Genomic DNA, 26,369 nt, shown 5'->3' on the forward strand with positions numbered 1-26,369 from the left:
TGTATTAGGATGTAGAGACCACTTCAGCTGTCACTTGGCTTCTGACTCCTGGAGGGGATCTCAGTAGGTCAGCCCCTCCAGAGCTCTCTGCCTTCTCTCTCACCACATTCCTAAAGAGCTATATCCCCAGACATCTTGGGATCAGCAGGCACAGCTTTTCCTCCTTCCTTCAAGCTGGGGAGCATGGACAGCTCCTTCCTGCCTCCCCATATGACTTTGTTAACTATGTAGCTAAATGGTTTTTTTTGTCCTACTGGTCCCCCTGAACCAATTTCTCTCCTGCTTGTAGGTATCTACCACTGCTTGTGAAATAATCACTCAGAAGCTTCTATTAAATATAATTGTTTGGCCAATGACTCAGGCTTATTACTAGCTAGCCGTCTCTTATAAATTAACCCATTTTTAATAATCTGTATATCACGATATGTCCATGGCTTACCAGTGATGTTCTGGCATCTGACCTCTTTGGCAGCTACATGGGGTCTTTCTGACTCTGCCTTCTTTCTCTCTCTATCTCTGGATTTCCTGCCTAGCTATATTCTGACCTGCCATAGGCCAAAAACCCTTTATCCACCAATCAATAAAAGCAAGACATATTTACAACATATAGAAGGACATCCTGCATTGTTGGGGAAGTCCTGTGTATTTGTAAATAAAGCACTGTTGGCCAATAGCGAACTAAGATAGGTGGGACTAGGAGTCCAGAAGGACTCTGGGAAGGAGAAACACAGAGAGTCAAGATGTAACGCCATGGAGTAGGAAGCCCAAAAACCTCTCCGGTAAGAAAAATACTTAAATTAACAATTATTGAATAAATACTTAAGTCAGAGCTAGCCAGTAAGAAACAAACAAGGCCAACAGCTTCATAATTAATATAGCCTCCTGTGTGTTTATTTGGGACTGATGCGGCTTGGGAACCAGGCTGGCGGTAAGGCTTCTCTCTCAAGGAAAAGACTTCCCTTTACACTGCATCATAGCTGTGAGGAAGCAGTTCCTTCAGCTTAATGATGAAGCACCTGCTTCCCAAGATAGGAAAGGGCTTCTTAGCCCCTTTGTTCCCGAGACCCCGATGGAAATGCTGCTGCTGTTACTTTCTCTTTGGACAGTCTTCATTTGGTCTCTACTCAATGATAAATGAGCCCTGCGTTGGAGTTGTCCTTCATCTGACTACCTCTGGGGCAGTTTAGGGGAATCCAGAATTGAGACTCTGAGCTGCCAGGGGTGAGAGCTACGTCTGGGGATTTAGGCACACGTCCTATGCCCCTCCCTCTTCAGGCTTTGCATGCCATGCTGGCTGCCCTCCAAGGCCATCTGTCACCAGTTTGTTTGGACTATGTCTTAGCTTTCATCACGTCACATGCCATCCTGCATATGCCATCACTGAGCTACGTGGGGGTCTGAGACCTGACACCAACATGCCGCCATACTTGTTAGTTTTATAATGGATGGCCAGTCCCAGGACAATGACAGCTTGGCTGCCCTGCTGCTGCCCAGCTTACTGTAACTTATCTCTCAAGAAGTACAGGAGTTTCCTGGCTTTGTGCTTGTGAGTCAAGGTAAGAGAGTGACTTGCTGCCTTAAGGGAGCCAAGCAAGTCCTGTACTGTGCATCCTCGGAGAAGGACCTGAATGGTTCTCGAATGCAGATGAGTTTGGCATGCAGGGCACTTTTAGTAAAACTTAGATTTTATCATTTTAAAGTGAGTCTTTTGATCTCCAGCTGGACACAGCATCTAAGATTCCTTTCTGTTTTAAATCTGGTCTACTTCATTCCCTGTGTTAACCTGCTTGGTTTCTTGTGAGCATTTGCCCTGGCAGCCCAATGCATCCTTGTTAAGTGTTGATATGACTCCTAGGAATCTAGAACAAGGAGTGTGGAGTCAGGAAAGAGAGTCATACTTTTCTTGGTTATAGACCCACATTTCCAAGCAGGAGCTCTGAGGCCAAGAGAAGAAACAGGAACCATTACTTACCCACAGTGAGATGGTGGTCACATCTTCTGTGGTATGGTCTCATGTGACATTATTTCTTCGGAAATACTTTGAGAAGAATACAGAAGAAGTGTTTACTACGAGTGTCAGCTTGTCCTCTATAGACCCATTTGACAGCTGTCACTCTCTGTGACTTCTGCCCAGTGATAGCACACAACTTTAATCTCAGTACTCAAGAAGCAGAGGTGGGTGGATCTCTGTGTGTTTGAAGCCAGTCAGCATGGTCTACAGATTGAGTTCCAGAAGAGCCAGATGAAGGCATCGGTGGGCGCTGCAGTTATGAAGATCTCTAGGTGTATAAGGATGAAGGGATTGGAACATCAATTCCCAAGTTGTACTGTTTTCCTCTTGGCCGTGGCTTAACTGTTTCCCTTCTGCCCCTAATTTTCTCTAGGTTGGACATTTCTAGCTTCTCTGCTCTACTGAGCTCCACACCTCTCCCCTGGTTTCCACTGTCTTCTTTCCCTTAACACTACTCCAGGTAAGGACAAAAATTCTGTTTGTCCTCAACAAACAAAACATCCTCTGTTCCCATGACCCACCTCCATCACTATCAATGGAAGAGTATAGCAAACAGCAATGAATGATTGTCTTCCTAAACACATATACTCTGGTTCTCACTAGCTGTTCTGCTAAAGCTGGGCGTTCTATGCACCCGTGGCAGAGTGATGGGAGCACAGAAAGATCAAAGCACTTAGTCACAGGATGTGGCTGCTACAGAGGGGCTTCTCAGCCTCACCCAAATGCCTTCCCTCCTTACCATGTGGCCTCTGGATGGAGGTAGCAGATTTGAGTTCATTGATTTGCTAGTCCAACTCTAGAACCTTCCCTTTAGGTTCTTCTGGGATCTAGTATCTTGGAGGTGGCAATTTTGGTTAAACACCCTCGTTTTAGAACAGGAAGCTCTTGAGCACTTAGACCAGGCCTCCCCAGCGTCTCCTCATGTGGGTCTCATTGGAATGCAGGCCCTGTGCTTCCCACTAGGCAATGGTCTCCTTTCTTCCTATCTTTAATTAGTTCTGTCACCTTTAGTCCTCTGGAAAGAAGAGCAGAGGGAATGAATGTCCCAGTAACCAGCATGTTTTTGAGACTCCAATTCTGATGAACTCCCAGAGTTACGACATACATGATGAACACATCTACATACATGTTCCTTTTAACTTAGAGCACAGAGTGTTAGAGTCTTTTCCTCCTCAGGGGCTACTTTAATGCCAATTTTGGTTACCATGTACAAGGTGTTTTAAACTGAGTTGTCAAACTGTTAGATGATGTCACAGTGCATGTTCCAGTAACTCAACCCCTTCTGATTACTCCAAACATCATAAATGTTGTGACTTCTAACACAGAAGGGAAGCTACCATCCCAAACAGTGCCCTCCTCAAATCTTCCTATGGATTAATTTGCTGGGTGGCCTGAAACAGGTCAAAAGGTTTTGGCCAGGGAGTAGAATTCTAAAAATAATCACCCCATACGCACTCTAAATCAATCATAATTAATGCACTTGCCTAGTCCTGTCTTCTGATTGCTGGCTAGAGGGTGAAATAAAGAGACCCTTTCTAATACAATTTGAAAAGAGATCAAATCTGTCATTTCATCTAATAATTGAGCCAAATGAGAAAAGAGAGAGGTCAAAGTTCACTGGGTGACCTTATGTAAACCCAATAATGCATAATTCATTTCCTCTTTATGGAATTTAAAAGCTGCTGTAAATGGGCAGGACGGAGGCCCTGCTTCCCGCGGCTTCTGCCAGGCTTCTGGTGTGCAGTCCTAGAGAGCCGTACCAACTTCCCAGCAGCGGATTCCAACTGAACAATCCCCAAACCTTCAATATGGGCCGGCATTTAATTCGTCCTCCCAAGCGTGTGGAGTTAATAACTGAATAAATCACTGACAACGCTCTCTGGATGATATAAAACCTGTAATTTATTTATTGAGTGCTACAAATACAGTTAAAACATGTTTTCATGCAAAATGCTTTTCTTCTTTTTAATATTATCAAAAGGGAGAATCTAGGTTTGGCTTTGTGGTGGAGGAAGTTGCAGACAGCCTGTGTGTCCTTTGTCCTTTCTCACTTGGAGTCAGCACGTTGGGGAGTTTCATCTCCAGCTTCAACACAGTTTGGGCTGATGCGGTGGAATTGAAAGGCAGTGAATTGGAGGAAAGCTTCCAGTAACAGCTTGGCCTCCCCTATCTGGGCTCAGGGTGACCTGAGCTGGGAACTGTAGCTGTAGATCGTCTCCATGGATCACCCAGAGATCTTTCTTGCAACTCCTGGGTAGCAGCCAGCCAGGTACCTGCTCCTCCAAAGAGCTTGCTTCATCAAATGACACCATTGAAGTAGCTAGTTACTCTTGGTATTGTGGCAAGTGGTCAATTGAGAGACCGTAGGCCCCTGTGGTGTGAAGGCAGCCTCAAGGTGCCTTGAGAACTTCCTGTGGTTGCCCATGGTCCTTCAGTGGTTGCAGCATCTCAGTGTTCATTTGCGATCTTCCTCACAGGGTGGAGACCCCTAAGGTCCCCTGCAGGTCCCTGCTCTCCATGCTGTTTGGCACTTCTAACCTCAGCATAGTCTTGTATGTCTGCAGCCTCCGGATGCTCGCACTTCCCAAAGCACCTTCCTCTCTGTTGCCTATAGGTTGCTATGCGCTGCTCTGAGGATGCACTTTCTATCATATAGATGGGACCTGGTCATTTCTGCTGATGGAGACTTTAGTGTGCCGTGAGGGTGCTGAGGAGAATCTAATGTAATTCTTCTAAAGGAAACTTTACTGTCTTGTAGTGTCGCGACCGCCTCGACCAGCAAGGAAGACGCAACACTCGGACTCTTCTCCAAGCAGTTTATTCAGGAACCTTGAACAAATCTTCTGACCCCAGGGAGTGCCCGTCCACAGCTTAAAAAGGCCCTTGGGCGGCCAACCCCGGTAAGCCATGTGGCGACAGCAGATAGGTCCACATACGAGGAAGCAAGCCTGATATCCAGCCTTGACCAAATAAGGAGTTGTTTATCACAGAGAGCACTTGCTATCGGGCTAGCAGAAGGCGGAAGCCAGCACCATCTTAAGGGTGCAGCACTTCGCAGCTCTCTACATTGTAGCACGATGGAAACTTACCCACTCTTTGCCTAAAATATGAAAACATATGTACTTACAATCCATATGGCATATATTATAATTGTGCAAACAGTATAAAGGCTCTTTGGAATGAAATCATTAAATAAAATGATAGAGTTCCCAAAATGAAGAAATACTCTACAGATATGAAAACTAACAGTTTTAGCTACATCCAAAGACACCTAAGATGTGTCATTAAGCAACAAATTATGGCACAATATGACCTGAGAAGTGTGATCTCTTTCTATTCTTAAAATGTTCTTCTGTCTAGGCAGGAAGGAGAAAAATGAGTTATTTGGAGCTGAGTGGAGACCAATGTCACAGCACTCAGGGAGGCCAAGGACAGGAGCTAACAAGGAAACCTGGGTCACAGTCAAGAGTAACTTCCAGATAATGGAATGGATGATGGACTAGAAAAAAATGATGCTGGAATATTTGATAATCTGTAACAAGCCCATAAACAAAATTCATATAAAACTTTTGGACCATAAAGCTTAAGACTTCAGCGTGAAAATGTACTATTTGTGTACATATTGTTTACATACACACATGCATGCCAGCACACGCACACAGACATCATTGAAATTAGAATCTTCAGTGTGCTATGAAATACTGTATACTAAGCTGAAAGCCACAGACTGCAAGAATGTATTTGGGTGGATATCACCGGGAAATGATGTGTAAAAAGCATAGAGTGGGCTTGGACTGACCTAGGTGCAAAGCATTTCTTGGTATGCGCTTGCAAGAGACCCTGGACTCATCCTCAAGACTGTAAGGAAGCAGCTCACTAGAAAAACATACCAGGAGGGAAGTATTACTGACGATTCTTAGAAGGAGGAATCGAAGTGACCAAAGAACACGTGAACGAACAGGAGCTTCATGTCGTCAGTGAGGAGAGAAATGTACTTAAAAAAAGAAAATCACCACTGGGAGGTGTCAACTCCTATGTGTGGCAAAACTATTTGAAAGAAAAAAGGGAATCGTGGCAGTGTCCAGTGCTGGTGGCTCGTGGGGAGGGACAGCCAATGGAGGTGCTGCGTGTCGCAAAGCAGGGTTCAGTGTGTCCTGCAGCCCAGTGGCTATCCCTTTTTTGTGCTGACTTAAAGGGATTCCGGGTCTGGGAATGGGGCTCAGTAGATAAAGGCCACTGCCACCGAGCCTGACTACTTGAGTTCAATTTCTGGCAACCACATGGTGGAAGGAGAGAACCAAGCTGTCCTCCGGCCTCCACACGCATGCTGTGGCATGTGTGACCCTCGTGAGAAAAGGAAAAACATTAAAATAAGAGATTACTATCTAAAGCACGAGATTACAGACACGGGGAGGTTTACAGTCGATGAGAACAAATGGTCAGTCTCCTGAGTGCACCGGGTTAGGCAGCTGGGAGTTGCACTCTGTCAGGGAGGGACATGGATTCTGGGCAGACCTCTCAGGTTCAAACCCAGGCTTCTCATTTATGAACACTGCAACCAGGGACACCAGGATAGTAGCTTGATCGTTCTGCCCCTTGTTTTGCTTACCAGCAAGATGGGAACAAATACAAAACAGGCCGTTACAACTCTTCATAAGCCAAGGTTAGACCATTCTGAAAGGAGACTGGCATGCAGTGATACATTAGCACAAGAAAGGTGAAAACAGAGATCAGAGGCCCTTGTGCATATCTGTAGTTAACAAACAAACGGCTCGAGGAAAAAAAGCAAGCTCAAGGGTCTCCCAGGGTGCAGTGCACAAAACACACTCAGCAGCACCATTTAGTGCCATGGTATTATCGATGAGATGGGAATGCTGGAATCTGCCTAGGAGAGCAAGAGCTCTGCTCAGTACTGGGGAGAAATAGCCCAGCTCAGCAAGGGTGAGCCAGGTGCAGTGGCTTATACACCTCTAGGCTCAGCTACTAGAGAGGCTGAAACAGGAGAATTGCAGCTCTTAGGCTTGCTTGGGCTACTTTGTGAGTTCAAGGCCTACCTAGGAAACTTAGCAAGATTCTGTCTCATGACAACAATTTTAAAATGCTGGGGGACTGGGGAGACGGATCAGCAGTCAGTCAGGAGCACATGGTGCTCTTCCAGAGGACCAGAGTTCAATTCCCAGCATCTGCATGGTAGCTCACAGCCATCCATGGTTCCAGTTCTAGTACCTTTTCCTGCCCGCTCTGGGCACCAGGCAGCAAAGTACCCATGTCTAAAAAAATATGAACAAATTGAAAATTTTTTATCCTGTGTTTGTAACTCAATAGTAGAGCACTTGCCTGGTAGGTTCAATGACCTGGGTTCAACTGTCAGTATTGAAAGGAGGTATTGATTTAGATATATTGATACTATTTTGTTGAGGGGGAAGGGAGCTAAAGGGAAAATGTGAGTAGATTACTAATTATAACCTCTAATAGTGAATGTACAAGAATCTGTCATGCTATTTTTAAAAACATTTAATGACAACTTTTTGAATTTTTTTTTTTTTTGAGATCCCCCTTCAGTCCAGGCTGACTTTGCCTTCCTGCCCCCACCTTCCAGGTCCTTTGTTTTGAAATAATTATATGCTATCCTCAGCTTTGAGAATTACCGTATTTTTGTATCTTTTTGATACTGGCCCTTGTCTCTGACCACAGTGCTCCCGAAACTCATGCAGCTTGTGAAGTCCACCTTCCTGGCCAAATATTCCATGACATTAGCACAGCAGATGGTGGTCATTTTCACCCATTTTCTTCAGCTTACAGACACCATGAGTGAAGCTGCTGTAGACGTTCATGCACAGGTTCACATGTGTGAACATGAGTGCCTATCTGGAATGTGACACTCTCTGGCAATCCAGAGAGCATATGACAATTGTGTGTCTAGTCCTCAAAGAAACTGATAGGCTGTGTTTCAGAGTTGCGCATGCCACATTGCACCCACAGCACGAGTCGTCTAGTCTCTCTGTATCCTCACCCCCATTTGGCATCCTCATCTGTGCTCATCTGATGGGATGATCGCCATGGCCTCCCTGGTGGCTAAAGATGCTGGATGACATGGTGCTCCTCTGGCTGTGTCCATCTGATTCTGGTGAATGACTTCTTCAGGCCTTTACTCCGGTCCAAGTAACTTTTCTTTAGTCGCATGTTGTGAGTTCTTCATGTGTTGAATTTATTATCATTTTCCAGAGAGATGGTTTGGAAAATCTTCTCCAAGTATGTGAATTGCCTTTTTCATTCTCTTAATCGGGTCTTTCTTGGGACCAAAGATTATTTATTTTTTAATTTATGACTCATGTTTTCAGTGTCAAGTTTAAAGTTTCTATGCTTAACCAAAGATCCCCAAAAGATATAGCCTACTTTTTAAAAGAAACTTTTTAAAATCTTACATTTATGTATACAGATTTATTAATCAATTTGTTCATAAAGTCAACTTATTAATGGGGCTATAGAATTGTGCTTCATTGATATATCACAAATAATACCATTTGCTATTTACAATTGAGGAGGTTTTAGTATGCTCACAAGATTGCACAATCATCGCTACTCAAGTTCTAGAACTCAAGTTCTGAAGCATTTTCATGCCTCCAGAGAAGAGTCTGTGCTCCTTAGCACAGCAGCCTACGATCGTCACCTGTCTCTTGACAGCTACTGATCCACTCTCTGGACCCCTAAGATAAGAAGAATCACATGACATGTGATCTTCATGCCTCATTTTCTTCATTCGATATCATAGTTTTGGTTATTATCCATATTGGGGCATTTATCCTTTCTAATGACTGAATAACATTTCATAATATGAAAATACCACACTCATTTAACTACCCATCAGTTGGTGGACATTTGGGTTCCTTCTGTGTTTGTTTCCTATGAAAATGTAACTGTCAATGTATGTGCAAGTCTTTTATAAATGCATGCTTTCAATTCTCTTGGATATGTATGTATGAGTAGGATTGGCCAGGGACAACTTTTGACTACTCATCCCGTCACAATGCAGTTTTCCTCGGTGACAACACATTTCACATTCACTCAACAACCAAAACTCCAACTTTGAGCAGCCTTCTTAAAATGTGTGATTTCCTAAAGTTTGAAATTACCTTTTTATTTTATTCTGAGTGATTGCATTTGTGCAGGGTGGCAGGCACTCAGCACTGCCAAGTAGAGGTCAGAGGACAATGTTTTGGGAGTTGGTTCTCTCCTTCTGCCATATGGGTCCTGGGGAGCGAACTCAGGTTATCAGACATTGTAGCAGGCACCTTCACCCGCTAAGCCATCTCACTAGCCCTATTTTCTGCAAGTAATTTTAAAAGATGACAGTTCATCCTTGTTTGGTTTTCTGTTGCTGACCAAAAGCAACTTGGGGAAGTTTCATCTTACATGCTATACTCCATCATCAAGGAAGCCAGGGCAGGAAGTCAAGGGATGAACTCAGACTGTACATTTTGTATTTATTTTTGCCCCACTTGCTCTTTTCATTGTAGACTGCATAAGAGTGATCACTAATAACCACAATACAGAATCAATATTAGGCTGCCTTGAAATCTCTGCCAAATGAAATTAGTCCCAAACTCTTCAATTTAGCCTGAGGCAAATTCCCAGAACAAGGGCAAAGAGCAGGCACATTCTTCAGTTATCTACCACAAGAATAGTTTCTAGCTCAGTTGCTAACATAGTTTACTTCTGAAACCTCTTAAGCTGGTTTTCATAGTCCACTTCCTCTCAGTACTGTTGTCTTCCAAGCGCCTACCAGAATGGTCCATTAAACCCCATTTATGGTATTCAACTCCTTTTCTAGTCCAAAGTTCCCAAGTCTTCCACTTCCCCCAATAAAACAGCGTGGTTAGGCCAGTCAGAACAATACCTTATTCCTGATACTGATCTTTTCATTACTTTTCAATTGTGAAAAGGCACCATCACCAAGGCAAGTTATGGAAGAGTTTGTTGGGGGCTTACAGTTGCAGAGAGTGGGTCCATGATATCATGGTGGGGAGCCTGACAACAGGGAGGCAGGAATGGTGCTGGAACAGTAACTCCTGAGAGCTTACATCTTATTCACAAAAATGAGAGCAGGGGAGGGAGAGGAAGATGCTCATAGGCGTTTGAAATATCAAAGCCCACCCCCAGTGACATGCCACCTCCAGCAAGGCCACACCCCCTAATCCTTTCCACATATTTCTACCAAATATGTGAGCCTATGGGCAATTCTTATTCAGAACCACCATAGAAATTTTTTACTTCAAATTTTGTTTATTATAAAAGTAGTGTAAAAAATTCATTCTTTTGTGTGTGGATATCTAGCTCTTACAACATTGGTTAAAGAATGTTTTTTTCCCCTTTGAATGGTTCTGACACCTTTAGCAAAATCAGTTGACCATGGATGTATGAGTTAATTTCTGGACATTTCAATTTCAGCAATTGATCTCTATATCGAAACGTGTCCCAGGACTACACACTCTTCATTATCCTAAATTTTCAGTGTGTTTTGAAACTTCGTTTTTATTTAGTCAGAAATCATTTTTAATAGTCAGAGTCCTTCAACATTCCACATGAGCTTTAGTCAACATGCTCAATTGCTTTTTGGAAAAAAGGCAGTTGAGCTTTTGATAGAGACTGCATCAAATCTATGAAGCAATCTAAGGGTGTTCCTATCTTACTAATGTTAAATACTTCAGTGTACCCACTTGAAAAACCTTGCGTCTATTTGGTTGCTAAATATTTTTGAGCAAGATATACTCTTCAGTGCATTAAGTGTATGTTTTGCACTTCTTTTAGAAAGACTTATCTTTTCTTTATGTGTTTGTATGTGTATGTCTATATATGTGGTGGTTTGAATAAGAGTAGCCCTATATCAGTTAGGGTTTTTTATTGCTGTGAAGAGACACCATAAAACTCTTAGAAAGAAAACATGTAATTGAGGTGGCTTACAGTTTCAGAGGTTCAGTGCATTATAATTATGATGGGAGCATGGCAGTGTACAAGCAGATGTGGTGCTAGAGATGAGAGTTCTCTATCTTGTCTAGGAAGTCCACTGACTGTCACACTGGGAAAAGCTTGAGACAAAGGCTGTCCCCACAGTGATCTAATTCTTCCAACAAGGCCACACGTTCTAATTGTGCAACTCCCTTTGGGGATATTTTCTTTCAAACCACCACAGGCCCCAATAGGTTCATAGATTTGAATGTTTGGTCACCAGAGTGTGGCATTATTTGAACGAATTAGGAGGTGTGGCCTTGTTGGGGTAAGTGTGTTACTGGGTGGGGGTGGATTCTAAGGCTCCATGCCAAGTTCAGAGTCTTTCTTTTCCTGCTACCTATAGATCCTGATGTAGAAGTTTCAGCTACTTCTCCAACATCATGTCTGCCTCCATGCAGCCATGCTAAACCTCTGAAACTGTAAGCAAGACCCAATTAAGTGCTTTGTTTTATAAGAGTTGCTGTGGTCATGGTGTCTTTGCATAGCAATAGAACACTGACTAAGATAATATGCATATGTCTGTGAACATGCATACATGAGTGCAGGTGCCCACGGATGTCAGAAGAAAGTGTTGGATTCCATGAAGCTGAAGCTACAGGTGGTTGTGAGGGAATGTAATTGGGGCTTCTGAGCCATGCCTCCAGGCCCAGTGTTCAACGTTTTTAGCTAAACTTATTCCTGAGAACTTTGTTGTCTCCTATACGCAGAATTGTGAATTTTAGTGTCGTTCATTTTTTAGTGTTTAGAAATACACTGTTTTAATGTATTGATCTTACTTCTTGCAAATGTACACAACTTTGCATTAACCCTTTTCCTGTGCCTTCTTTGATTTTTTTATCTATGTAAAATCATATATATCTTTGTAATCTTTACATCTTCCATTCCAATCTGTATGTTTTGATCTCTTGTCCAATTGTCTGTATTGGTGCCTCCAGGGCATGTTGAATGGACAGAGTGGGAATGTGTCCCCTGCATTGTGCTGACATTAACTGGAAATTCCTCCATCAGGGATGATGTTAGCTGGTGGCTTTCAGCTTTGTAAGGTTAAAGAAGTTGCTTTCTAGTCTAAGTTTGCTGTGGGTGCTGGGTAGTGTGGAGTGTTTTTAGCATCATTTTAAATGACCATGCGAGTGTCACCCTTACCCCATTTATCAACTGCATATAAAAAGTCTTGCTTTCATATGACTTTATTCCCACTTCTCATTTAAAAATTTTTTCTCATAAGTTACATCTTCATATATTGATTTCTCATACTTAGATTTTACAATTATTGCATTATGGAGCTGTTGTATTTTTAAGCCAAAATGAACAAGAATTTTATACAACAAAGCTATTCACACTCTCATCTATCTGTCTGTCTGTCTGTCATCTATCTATCTATCTATTCATTCACTTTTCTGGTGCCCTGATTACTATAGCTAAAGTAACTAACCACTTGATTCTCTTTTCATTAAACCGGAAGGACTGCTTTAGTGTCTCTTGTATGATATGAGTATTAGCAAAATGGTCTGATGTTTTTATTTACTTTAAGTCATGTATTTAAAATTGCCTTAATTTTCCCTTTCTCTATGAAGGGTAGTTTCTCCAGATTAAAAACAAAACAAAATAAAAACACCTGGTAGACAAGTATTTTTCTTTTGGAAGTTTGAAAACATCTTCTTGATGCTTTCTGACCTCCACATTTTTGATAAGAAACCGCCTATTAATCTTACTCAGGATTCTCTGTACCTGATTAATAGCTTCTCTGCTTTCCCAGGCTCTCTTTGTCTCTGAATTTTGACAGTCTGACTCTGATGTGTGGCGGTGTGAATTTCCTTGCATCCTATGTGAAACTTTCTGAACTTTTTAATGTTGAGGCATCATTTCTTCAAATATTCCCCCTATCCCTTTCTTCCCCTCTTAACCAGGACTATCATTCTGTGTTTGTACTCTTGATGACCCCACAGGTTTCTGGTGCAATGCTCTTTCTAGTCTAGCTGCCTTTCTATTCTGGGCTAGTGAATTTTCATCTCAGCTTTTATACTTTTCAATTACAAAATTTCTGCTTGATTGCTTTTTATAATTTGCATATCTTATTGCTTATTTCTTTTTGATTACGCATTTTCACATATTTTCCTTTAGCTCTCTGAACATATTTAAAATAGCTTATTTAAAGTCTTTGTCTTTTGAGTATAGATCTTAGATTTCTCAGTTATAGTCTATAAAGATTTTTTCTTATACATAGGAGTTTTTGCAGGTGATTTATGCATGTATATATATATATATATACACATTTGTGTATATGTGCATAAAACCGAAAAGAATATATTTCTAGTAATAGTAACTGAAAAACAGAATCCTTTCTTTTCCTGAGTTCCCTATTGTTTCCTTTTGCAGTTGTTTCTGTGAATTTAGATGCTGTGAACTAATTCTGTTAAATCTATATCTTTGTTATGTATAGTCAATAAAGTCTCTACTCAGATCCATAATTAGCTAACGATTGAACAGAAATTTCCTTAGAAGTCTGGAGTTTATAAGTCTCTACTTTTGCTTAATGGTTGTGTATGGTTATTGGGGGATGCCTTCAAAACTCAACTAGCTAGTATAAAATTATACTTTAGCCTTCAGTTCTTGCTTGAGTTGAAATGTGATCAGGAGCTTTTCAATGGGTAGCTTAATTAATTGTTGGCCTCAACTACTAACCACTGCTTACTGCCCCAGCCAGCCACATTTCTTTTTCTATATTGTTGACTCATGTTTGCTGGTATTCTTTTAATGACGTTTGCACCCATATTCCTGGAGGATGGTGATCTGTGACTTCCTCTTCTCTCCATTCTCTTTGATTTGCTTATTAGGGTAATACTAATATTATATAGTGGATTTGATTGATAGAATTTTACCACTTTCTTTCCCAGAAGAGTCAGGGTGGAATTGCTGTTGATTGTTTACATGTATGCCAGTGTGTTTTCCAGAGCTGTACGCAGGACTAAGAGTTCTGAAATTATCAGTTCAATTTCCTTGATAGCTGTCAGTCTGTTCAAATTGTCTGTCCTTCTAGATCACACATGGTACAGTGGTGCCATTTGCATGGAATTGCTCCATTTTATATCAGTTGCCAAGTTCACATGGACATGGAAGTTTTGTAGCACTTTCTTTCTCATCATCCTCGTTAGCTGGACAAGTCCTTGCGACAACCAGCGGATCGCGTCTGATTTTGGCCATTTGTGTCATCTTTCTGTCACTTTTGTTCATGTTTGTCAAATCGTATTAAACTTTTCAATCTATTTAAGTGACTAATTTCAATTATTTTGCTGTTACTGTTATTTCTCTCATTATGCTGCTGCCTTCATTAAGCTTTTTACTGCTGTGATAAAACGCTACGGTCAAAAGCAGCTTGGGGAGGAAAGGGTTCATTTCATCTTCCTTTTGTAGGTAGCAGCCTGTCACTGAAGGACATTAGGGCAGGAACCTGAGGCAGGAACTGAAGCAGTGAGCCGTGCCTGCTGGCTTGTCGTTTGCAGCTTGCTCAGTCTGCTTTCTTTTACTACCTAGGGCTGCCTGCCAGGAATGGTACTACCCTCCCACATCAAACATTAATCAAGAAAACGTCCCACAGTCAACACTTGTTTATAGGCAATCTGATACAGGCATCTTCACAATTGAGGTTCCCTCTTCCCAGATAACCCTTGCTTTTATTGACATGACAAAACAAGACAACCTGGACCCGTGTTTAGTTTTATTTTGTTATTCTGTCCCTAGGTTCTCGAAAGCAGAAGCTAAAATTGTTTACTTCTTATATATAATGTTAATGCTGTAAACACCCCTTACACCAGTACATTATCCGGCTTCCATTAATTTATGTTGTGTTGTATTTTATTTCATTCAGTTCAATGTATTTTTCATTTCCCATAAGATTTCCTGCATAATTCATGGACTATTAGAAGTCAGTTTTTCAGTTTACAAATGTATGAAAATTTTCATTTTTATCTTTTTGGTTTTGATTTCCAACTTAGTTCCATGGCAGTAGGAAACATGTTCTGCATGAGTTTTGAAAATGATGTGGATCTAGGATGTCATTAGTCTTAGTACATGTTCTATATCAATGTGAAAAGGATCTAGATCTTATTATATTTCATATTATAGATGCATTTGGCTGTGCTACTACCATCAACATTCAGTTATTGAACTTTCGCATTCTTACTGATTTTTGTTTATAAGTCTTCTTTGAGTTTCTCATGTGTTTGAATATGTTTTATCTTTTTATTTTCAAAGTGTGACAAATCTTTTTATTTATTTTACAACCAGACCGGATCTTTCCCTCCCTTCTCCTTCCCACAATCCACTTCTCTTCTGTTTCTCTTCAGAAAGGGACAGGCCTCCCATGGGTATCAACAAAGCATAGCATATCAAGTTACAGTAAGTCTAAACACCTCCCCTTGTATTAAGGCTGGACAAGGAAATCCAGTATGAGAAATAGGTTCCCAAGAGTCAGTCAAAGGGGACAGCCCCTGTTACCATTGTTAGGAGTCCCATAAGTAGACCAAGCTACACAATTGTCATGTATATGTAAAGGGCCTAGGTTAGTCACATGCAGGCTCTCTGGTTGTTAGCTCAGACTCTGTGAGTTCCCATGACCCAGGTTAGATACTTCTTTGGGGTTTCTTGTGATGTCCTTGACCCCTCTGGCTCTCTCCTACAATTCTTTCTCCCTCTCTTCAGCAGGATTTACCCAGCTCAACCTACTGTTTGGCTGTGGGTTTCTGTATCTGTTTCCATCAGTTACTGAGTGAAGGCTCTCTTTTGACAATAGGGGTAGTCATAGATTTTATCTCAAAAGATTATCAGTTCAGGCTACATATCCACTATTGTTAGGAGTCTTAGCTGGGGTCATTCTTGTAGATTCATGGGAGTTTCTCTTATAACAGGTTTCTACCTGATCCCAAAATGCCATGCTGCCCCTCCTCCAGTCATCTCTTTCATTACTCTTCTTCTCTATCCACTGCCCATCCTACCCAACCCTACTCTACCTAGGAGATCTCTAACCTCTTCTATTTCCCATTCCCAGGGAGATCCATGTGTTCCAACCCTGGGCCCTCCTTGTTGTCTAGTCTCCTTGGGTCTGTGAATTGTAGCATAGTCATCCTTTGCAACTAATATCCACTTATGAGTAAGTGTACACCTTGAGTACACATGCCTTTCTGGGTCTGGGTTACCTCACTCAGGAGGATTTTTTCCTAGTTCTATCCATTTGCCTTCAAATTTCCTGATGTCGTTGTTTTTAACAGCTAAGTAATACTTCATTGTGTAAATGTGCCACTTTTTCTTGATCCATTCTTTGGTTGAAGGGTATCTAGATTGTTTCCAGGTTTTGGCTACTATGACCAAAGCTGCTATGAACATAATTGAGTGAGTGGTCTTGTAGTATGATTGAACATCTTTGGGTATATGCTGAAGAGTGGTTTAGCTGGGTCTTGAGATAGATTGATTCCTAATTTTCTGAGAAACCACCTTATTGTTTTCCAAAGTCACTTACAAGTTTTCACTCCCACTATCAATGGAGGAGTGTTCCCCTTGCTCCACTTCCTTTCCAGCATGAGCTGTCATTATTGTCTTTTAACTTAGCCATTCTGACTGATGTAAGATGGAATCTCAGAGTCATTTCTCTGATGGCTAAGGATATTGAACAACTCTTTAAGTGTATTTTGGCCATTTGAGATTCTTCTGTTGCGAATTCTGTGTTTAGGTCTGGACACCACTTTTTAATTGGATTATTTGGTATTTTGATATCTAGTGTTTTGAGTTCTTTATATATTTTGGAGATCAGCCCTCTGTCATATATGGGGTGAAGACTTTTTTTCCATTCTGTAGGCTGCCCCTTTGTCCTACTGACAGTGTCCTTTGTCTCACAGAAGGTTTTAAGTTTCATTATGTCCCATTATTAGTTGTTCACCTTAGTGTCTATATTTGTGGTGCTCTATTCAGGAAGATATATCCTGTGCCTTTTGTGTTCAAAGCTATTTCCCACTTTCTCTTCTATCAGGTTCAATGTAACTGGATTTATGTTGAGGTCTTTTGTGTAATGTGATAGATATGGATCTATTTACATTCTTCTACATGCTGATATCCAGTTATGCCAGCACCATTTGTATAATTTGGTCTTCTTTGTCAAAAATCAGGTGTCCATAGGTGTGTGGATTTATGTATAGGCCTTCAAGTTTATTCCATTGATCCATTGATCATTGATCCAGGTGTCTGTTTTTATGTCTGGTGGTTTTTTTTCCTGCAACTCTGTAGTAGAGCTTGAGATCAAGGATGTGATATCTTTGGCAGTTCTTTTATTGTATAGGATTATTTTAGCTATCTTGCTTTTTGTTTTTTCATATGAAGTTGAGTGTTTTTCTTTCAAGGTCTATAAAGAATTGTGTTGGATTTTTTTACGGGAATTGCATGGAATCTGCAGATTGCTTTTTGTAAGATGGCCCTTTTTACTATGTTAATCCTACTGATCTGTGAGCATGGGAGATCTTTCCATCTTCTGATATTTTCTTCAATTTCTTTCTTCACACAGGTCTTTCACTTGCTTGGTTAGCTACCCCAAGATATTTTATATTGCTTGTGGCTATTGTGAGGGGTATTGTTTCCCTGATTTCTTTCTCAGCCTTTTTATAGTTTGTACATAAGAAGGATACTGATTTTTTTAAGTTAATCTTGTATGCAACCATTTCTCAAAAGGTTTTTTTAAATCAGTGTAGAAGTTCTCTGGTAGAATTTTAGGGTTATTTATATATACTATCATGTCATCTGCAAATAGCAATGCTTTGGCTTCTTCTTTCCCAATTTATATCCCCCTAATCTCCTTTTGTCTTATTGCTCGTGCTAGAACTTCAAGTACTTTGTTGAATAGATATGGAGAGAGTGGACAGTTTTGCCTTGTTCCTGATTTTAGTGCAATTGTTTTGAGTTTCTCTCCATTTGATTTGTTGTTGGCTGTCAGCTTGCCATATATTGCTTTATTATACATAGGTATATTCCTTGTATCCCTCATCTTTCCAAGACTTTTATCATGAAGGGGTGTTGGAATTTGTCAAAAGGTTTTTCAGCATCTATTTACATGAATATGTGTTCTTTTTTCTTTCAGTTTGTTTATATGATGGATTACATTGGCAGATTTTTCATATGTTCAATCGTTCCTGCATCTCTGGGATGAAGCCTAATTGATCTTGGTGAATGATCTTTTTGATGTGTTCTTGGATTTGGTTTGCCAGTATTTTATTGAGTATTTTTGTATCAATGTTAAGTATTTGTTGAGAATTTTTGGTTTGCCTGTATTTTATTGAGTATTTTTGTATCAATGTTAAGTATTTCTTGAGTATTTTGTGGTTTGGGTATCAGGGTAATTGTGGCCTCATAAAAAGAGTTTGACAATGTTCCTTCTGTTTCTATTTTGTGGAATAATTTGAGGAGTACTTGTATTAAGTCTTCTTTGAAAGTCTGGTAGATTTCTGTGCTGAAAATATCTGGCCCTGGGCTGTTTTTGTTTGGGAAACTTTTAATGACTCCCTCTATTCCCTTGGGGGTTATAGGAATATTAAAATTGTCTACCTGGTCTTGATTTAATTTTGGTATGTGGTATCCATCAAGAAATTTGTTCCTTTCTTTTAGATTTTTCAATTTTGTGGAGTGCAGGTTTTTGAAGTATGAAATAGTGATTGAATTTCCTCAGTGTCTGTTAATTTGGATATTTTCCCTCTGCCTTTTAGGTAGTTTGGATAAGGGTTTGTCTATCTTGTTGATTTTCTCAAAGAACCAACTCTTTGTTTCATTGATTCTTTGTGTTGTTCTCTTTTTTCTATTTGATTGTTTCTAGCCCTCAGTTTGATCATTTCCATTCACTGTTCTTGGGTGTGTTTGTTTCTTTCTATTCTAGAGCTTTTAGGTGTGCTGTTAAGTCAATAATATGAGATCTCTCCAAATTCTTTATGCAGACACTCATTGATATGAACTTTTCCTCTTAGCATTGTGTCCTGTAAGTTTGGGTATGTTGTATATTCATTTTCATTGAACTCTGGGAAATCTTTGACTTCTTTCTTTCCCTTCCTTCCTTCCTTCCTTCCTTCCTTCCTTCCTTCCTTCCTTCCTTCCTTCCTTCCTTCCTTCCTTGCTTCAGTAGCAGCAATTCATTTGAGAGTTATTCCATTTCCTTGAGTTTGTAGGCTTTCTGTAATTTGTGTTGTTGAATTCCAACTTTAATCCATGGTCATCTGATAAAATACAGAGAGTTATTCCAATTTTTGTATCTGTTAAGACTTGTTTTGCGACTGAGTATGAGGTCACTTTTGGAGAAGGTTCCTTGAGGTGCTGAGCAAAAGATATATTCTTTGGTGTGTCAGGGACCTCTGCCATAATCCAGTCATAGTATTATCACACCCTCCTCATGGGGGAGACACAACTCCAGGCCACACTGCAGAAATACCACCTCTTAAGATACGAAACAAGTTCCAAGAAAACAGACTTGTGGCTTATCCGCCTAGTGTAAATTACCAAGTCATTTGGGCATAGGCTTGAGCAATAAAGGGTAGATGGTGAAACATAAAGTTAGAACCTGCAGTTAGGTTACCAGAGGACACAGGATGACCTACCCCTCCCGCTGACCTTTGCTCCACCAGGCTCACCACAGCTACAGTTAACACCCCCATTCCTTCCCCTCCTCACTTCCCCTATATAAATCCCTTTGCTATGAATAAAGGTTGTTGACTTGATCAGAATCCTGTCTTGTTGCCTGTTTCCATACCCCTGTCCTTCATTATCTTCTAGGTGTTCCAGGACTATGTTGACTGTCCCCTGCCGGCATGGTCATTGGTGTTTGAGTGAAATGTTCTCTAGATATCGTCATCTGAGTCATAACATCTGTTAATTCTGTTATTTCTTGACTGTGTTTCTGTCTGATTGACCTGTCTATTATTGAGAATGGGGTGTTGAAATATCTCTCTATTAATGTGTGGGTTCAGATATATGATGTAAGCTTTAGTAATGCTTCTTTTAAAATTGTGGGTGCCCTTGTATTTGGGACATAGATATTCAGAATTGAGACATCATTTTGGTGGATTTGTCCTTTGATGAATATGAAATGACCTTCTCCACCACTTTTGATTAATTTTGGTTTGAAGTCTATTTTCTTAGTTATCAGGATAGTTACACAAGCTTGCTTCTTAGGTCCATTTGATTGGAAAATCTTTTTCCTATCCATTTTGATACTCTGTGATAATGTGTATTTTTGATGCTGAGGTGTGTTTCTTGTATGTAGCAGAAGGATGCATTCTGTTTTTGTATCCAGTCTACTAGCTTGTGTCTTTTTATTGATGTATTGAGTCCATTGATACTAAGAGATATTAATGACCAGTTATTGCTAATTTTTATTATTTTGTTGTTGATGTTGTTGGTGGTGGTGGTGTGTGTATGCATGTGTGTTCTTCCCTTCTTTGAGTTTTGCTGGTGTGGGATTATATAGTGCCTGTCTTTTTGTGGTTGTAAATAACTTCTTTGGATTGGAATTTTCCTTCTAGTATTTCTGTAGGATTGGATTTGTGAATAGATGCTGATTAAATTCGACTTTATCATGAAACATTTTGTTTTCGCCATCTATGCTGATTTAAAGTTCCTAGGTCTAGTAATATTAGCTGATGTCCATAGTCTCTTAAGAGTTTATAAAAGGTATTTCCAGGCTCTTCTGACTTTTAGTGTTTCCATTGAGAGGTCAGATGTAATTCTGATATGTCTACCTTTATTTGTTACTTGGCTTTTTTCCTTTGCTGCTTTAAATATTCGTTCTTTATTCTGTATATTTAATGTTTTGATTATTATGTGGTAAGGGGACTTTTTTTCTGATCCAGTCTATTTGGTGTTCAGTAAGCTTCTTGTACCTTTATAGGTATGTCCTTATTTAGGTTGGGAAAATTTTCTTTGATCTTATTGAATGTTTTCTGATCATGGATTTGTCTCCTTCTTCTATTCCTATTATTCTTAGGTTTGGTCTTTTCTTAGTGCTCCAGATTTCCTGGATGTTATGTGTCAGGAATATTATAGATTTAATGTTCTTTTAGTTAATGTATCTTCTACTGTATCTTCAACACCTGAGATTCTCTCTTCCATCTTGTGTACTCTGTTAGTGATGCTTGCTTGAATCTATAGTTCTGTTCTCTTACCCAGAATTACCCTAGTTTGTGTTTTCTTTATTTTCTATTTCATTTTCAGGTCTTGAACAGTTTTATTTGTTTCCATCAACTGTTTATTTGTTTTGTTTTCTTGACATTGTTTAAGAGATTTATTGATTTCCTCTAAATTTTTTGTTTCTTTTTTTCATCAATTTCTTTAAGAGATTTTTTTCATTTCCTTTTTAAGAAACTCTATCATCTTTGCAAAGTTAATTTTAAGGTTCTTTTCTTGTATTTAAGCTGCACTGGAATGGTCAGGTCTTATTGTCATAGGATAGCTGGGTTCTGGTGATGACACCTTGCCCTTTTTGTTATTGAGTGTGCTCTGGAATTTTTCTAGGTCTAGGTGTTGATTCCTGTGTTTGTCTTTGTTGGATGGGTGTTTTGTTCCTTGGTTTCTGTTTCCTCTCTGATCTTCTGGCCTAAGTGGCCAAGGGCTCTGCTGACTGGGGAGTCTTCAGGTCCAATAGGGTGGTCTCCACTGGGGACTTGGGGGCCTGGCATCCCTTGATGGGGTCTGGCCTCTGGTTAAGTCAATGTCTTCTTGGATCTGACCTGGCTTCCAATGAAGGCTAACTCTTCTTCTGGGGTACCTAGGACCAGCCTTGTCTCCAGCAGGGCTGCTAGGGCTGTTATTCCAACTGGTGTAGACTGTACCTCGACCTATGGCATCTGTGCTTTCGAATGCTGTGAACTGTATCTGGGCCTATAGAGTCTGCTGGAGTTCTAGGGTTGACAATGGGGAGGATAATGAAGTGTGTGGAATTGGCAGCAGAGTGGGTCTTGGTGGAGCAGAACTCAGGGGTAGCAGCAGTCCAGCTGGAATGTGGGTCACTCACCTGCTAGATTGTTTACTGGTGAGGGTTGCACCAGAGCAGTGGGATTCCTTCAGACCTGGGAACAGGGTTCAGAAATGGTGCTGTTGTGTGGATGGGAGGGAATGGGCCACAGGATAGGAGAGTCATTCACCAGTTGTGGAGAAAGAATCTAGGGAGGGGTGCAGTTCTGATGGCAGGCGGATCATTGACTGATTCTGGCTGGTGTGGTCTGGGCCTACTTGGTGGAAGTCTTTTGGGAAGGGACCAGCAGAGGGACCAGGGACTAGTTGGGCAGTGTAGGGCTCAGGAAGGGTTCAGAGGGACAGAATCCAGGGAGGGGTACAGTTCTGTTGATGAAGAAAGCTGTTTTGGCCAATAGACAGACAAGATTTAGCCAGGTGGGAAATCCAAACAGGGATATAGAAAAGCAATAGAAAGAGTTAGGGAGACACCATGTAGCTGCCGAGGAAGCAAGAGACCCAGGCATCACCAGTAAGCCAAGACAGCATGGAGATACACAGATGAATAGAAATGGGTGAATATTTAAGAAAGAACTAGCCAATAAGAAGCCTGAGCAATAGGCCAAGCAGTTTATATTTTATATAGGCCTCTGTGTTTATTTGGGACTAAATAGCTTCGGAACTGGGTGGGCAGAAACTTCCATCCATACCCAGGGCTGCTGATTTTCCTTTGTGGAGCAACTGTTGTTTAAAAGTGTGTGCATGTGTGGTTTCCTGTTTGCTTTGCAGGTTGCTCCTTCCCTTGACCCTGTGGTGAGAAAGAAGCTTTGCTGTTCCCTCTGTCAGTTAGCCATCCTGGTGAAACGGTTTGTATTGTGTTTCCCCTGTTGATTGGCCATTCTGGTGGGCTAGCCTCTTAAGCTTCAAGGAATGGCCCGCGTGTTGTTCTGAGACCCTAAAGCCTTTAGCAGCTCTGCTTTCCTCCTTTCAGCCACACCACCTTCTTAAGTTCATTTTGTAGATGATGCCTGGGGATTCTAGTACTACATAAGAGAACAGGGAAAAGTTATGCTCCTCTCATTTTTTATGGGGAAAGTTTACCAAAGCTTACAAAAACATATTTTACAGTCAAAATAGGCTTGTAAAAATGAACATAAATTTTAGGATGCCAGGGGCTAGTGTTGGGCTGGGGAGCTGTGAATTGGATGGAGACGGGAATAAAGTGGTTTACACAGTGAGGGACAGGGATGTACAGGCAAGAGGAGCTATTGGAAACATCCCAGTGATGGAGATTGACAAGCTCAGAACTTTTGGGCTGGACCTGGCTTCCAAAGCCTTTGGAGATGCAGGAAGAATGGTCCTTAGCTGACCAGTCCCTAGCACCGTGGTTCTCAACCTTCCTAACACTGTAACCCTTTAATACAGGTTCTGATGTTGTGGTGACTCGCCAACCATAAAATTGATTTTGTTGGTACTTCTAAATGTAATTTTGCTACTGTTATGAATTGTAATGTAAATATCTGATATGCAATCCACGTGAAGGGGTCATTTGACCCCGGGTTGGCGACCCATAAGTTGAGAACCACTGCCCTAGCAGTGACTCATTGTCTCTTTCCTTCTTAGGAATGTTTCAGTCTCCCTCTCCATTATTAATAATAACAGTTGAATCCCTTGAATTGTTTGGGAGTGACTCCCTGACTCAGGGGTAAATTTTTGCTTACCCACCTAATCAGAACATTCCATAATTTGGGAAGAACACATCCACAAGCCTTTTCACTAATTAGACTGACACTTGCAGATCTCTGAAAACTGGTAAGCTTTGAGAAGGAAACATCAGTGTTAAAACCTTTCAAATCAGTCTCTGGTGATTAGGAAATGAGATAAGGAAGGAAAGCTTTCAACAAAGTGGGACAGCCATCTTGCAAACCCTGGTGAGGCAGCTTTCTGTAATCTGAGTGGACTTCAAATGCAGGAGAAAAGCAAACATTAAGACCCACCCCCAGGACTCGAGTTTAAATAAACTGTGTGTATCTGATGCTCACTCTACACATCCAGGCCAAAGAGGACAGTGTTAAATTGCCTTCTATTCTTGGACAAATCACCCTGTCACTGCAAAGCCTGCCTGCATCAAAGCCTTTGAAATCACAACAGGATGTATCTCAGAGTTGTCTTACTGTAGGTGTGGGGAAGTCTGAGCCATCAGGCATGGCCTGAGGTGAAGTGACAGCTCCCCAAACTATGGAGCAGTGGAGATTTTAGAAGTGGGACATAATGGGACTCTCTTCAGTGTCTTTGGGGTAAAGAAGGTGGTATATCCTAGGCCTGAGGTCCTTCTCTTTTCTGCAGACACAAAGGAGGTATGTTGGGATGTGATAATGTACTCAGACCTTGGCCACTTACCAGCTAGATGGCGTTTGAGGGAGGTCCCATCTCTCTAGCTTTGGTCTGAATTAAATGACATTTATAATGGATCATAGCTCATGGATTTTGGGCAGGATTAAATGGGAGAGTTGCACATTCTAAACAAGGCATGCTCCATGACCTGAGGTGGCTAATTTTTATCATTACCTGGTTAACAGAGTGTTCCTGCAGACAAGGGAGAAGTCTTTCTGAGTTAACACCATTTATCTTATGTCATAGAAGGTCTGGCTAATACTTAATGAAGACAATGCTCCTAACTGTCTTCATCTCCACCCAAGGTCATTAGACTACCTGAAGAAGGATCTTTCAAAACAATGCTAGTCTCTAAACTGGGAGCTTTCAATTTCTGCATCAAATCTAGTTTGTCATATGCATCTGAAGAACATATTATTTGAGTTTTTAAGATTTTCCTTAAATACACATCTCAGGAGAATTGTACTGAAGGGAAAAGAGACTCAGAAAGAAACAGAAAAAGTGAACTGTGTTTCCAAGAACTGAAAGAAAGAGACCACTGCAAGAAGAGATTCACAGTCATAGAAACCACATCCCAACAAAGGGCCATGTGTCTTGTAGGCACACCATGTCTGTATTGGGCTCCCCCTCCTTCCTCCCAAGGTGAGCGATCCCCAGTGCATTCTAATGCATGTTTTATTTCTCCATTGATTTTAATTAAAAGGATATTGTCAAGGTTGCTAGGCATAAATATTGACTGGTTTTGACACTACAGTTGTCCCAGAGGCCCAGGCTTGCTATTTCAAAGTTCTTGTATCTCTTTCAGTTCCTCACACCTCTTTTTGGTAAATGGGACAAGTCAAAAAACAAAGTTATCTGGAAATGCCTGAGATGTAAGCCAGGTTGAAAGAAACATCACTTTTTAATAAATTAGAATATCAATTCATACATAAGATCTTGGCTATATAATGGATAAAATTGACTGATGATCTGACACTTCAATTCGTATAGGCAATAATCCATATGCACACTAACAGTCCTTTTAATAAAGCCAAGTGGCACAATGTTTGAAACAGTAATTTTGCTAAAAAAGGAATCCCGCAACCCATCACTCCAACATGTCTCCTGGGTTGAGGTGTGAACTCTCGGTGGTCATAGCTCCTCCATCTAATCAGATTGTTCTCAAAACACTATTTATGCTCATTCCCAGGGATGAAGTGGGAAGCCTTGGGAAGGTGCTAGCTCTTCAGAGTTAATTCTGGCAGACACCTAAGCAGCAGGAGGTGAAAGCAGCCTGGGCCGTGTCAGGAGGGGCTGCTGAGAAGGAATGAGCAGGTTGAAATGCATGGTGAACATTCTCAGCACAGGCAGATCGTCTTTTCCTTGTTGATAGTAGAAAATCAATATGGTTGCTTTCTGTTTAGTTTCCAAGGGCACAAGTTGCTGCTACTTGGGGCTGGAGAAGTTCATAGGGTGGTTAACGAAATGTCAGCAGTGATTGAGCAATTCAAGCCAAATTGACATCCATGTGCCATAAGTAGCCCTGAGTGAACTGGGAGCCACAGGGAAAGGCAAGGACATCCAGGCCCATGAGGAGCAGGTTTTCTGGATTCATCTGACAGGTGAGTGCTGAGGACCAAGAAACAGCGTGGTGAGTTACTAGATAGTGTCTGCTACATATAAAACTTTTTTTTTGAGGGAGGGAAAGTTCAAGATTCACTTTTAAAGGAGAAGAGTCAGACAGTGGGTTACATGGGTAGATCTTGAATGAAAAGTGTTAGATACTGTCTTAGTTAGGGTTTTTATTGCTGTGAAAAGATACCATGACCACAGCAGCTCTTATATAGGAAAACATTTAATTGAGGTGGCATACAGTTTTAGGGTTTAGTCCATTATCATGGCAAGGAGCATAGTGGCTGGGATTATGGTGGCGTACAGGCAGACATGGTGCTGGAGAATTCCACATCTCCATCCAAAGGCATCATGAAGTGAACCGAGACACTGGGAG

The sequence above is a fragment of the Mesocricetus auratus genome, unplaced genomic scaffold, assembly GCF_017639785.1.
Source record: "Mesocricetus auratus isolate SY011 unplaced genomic scaffold, BCM_Maur_2.0 Super-Scaffold_100045, whole genome shotgun sequence".
Lineage (NCBI taxonomy): Eukaryota > Metazoa > Chordata > Mammalia > Rodentia > Cricetidae > Mesocricetus > Mesocricetus auratus.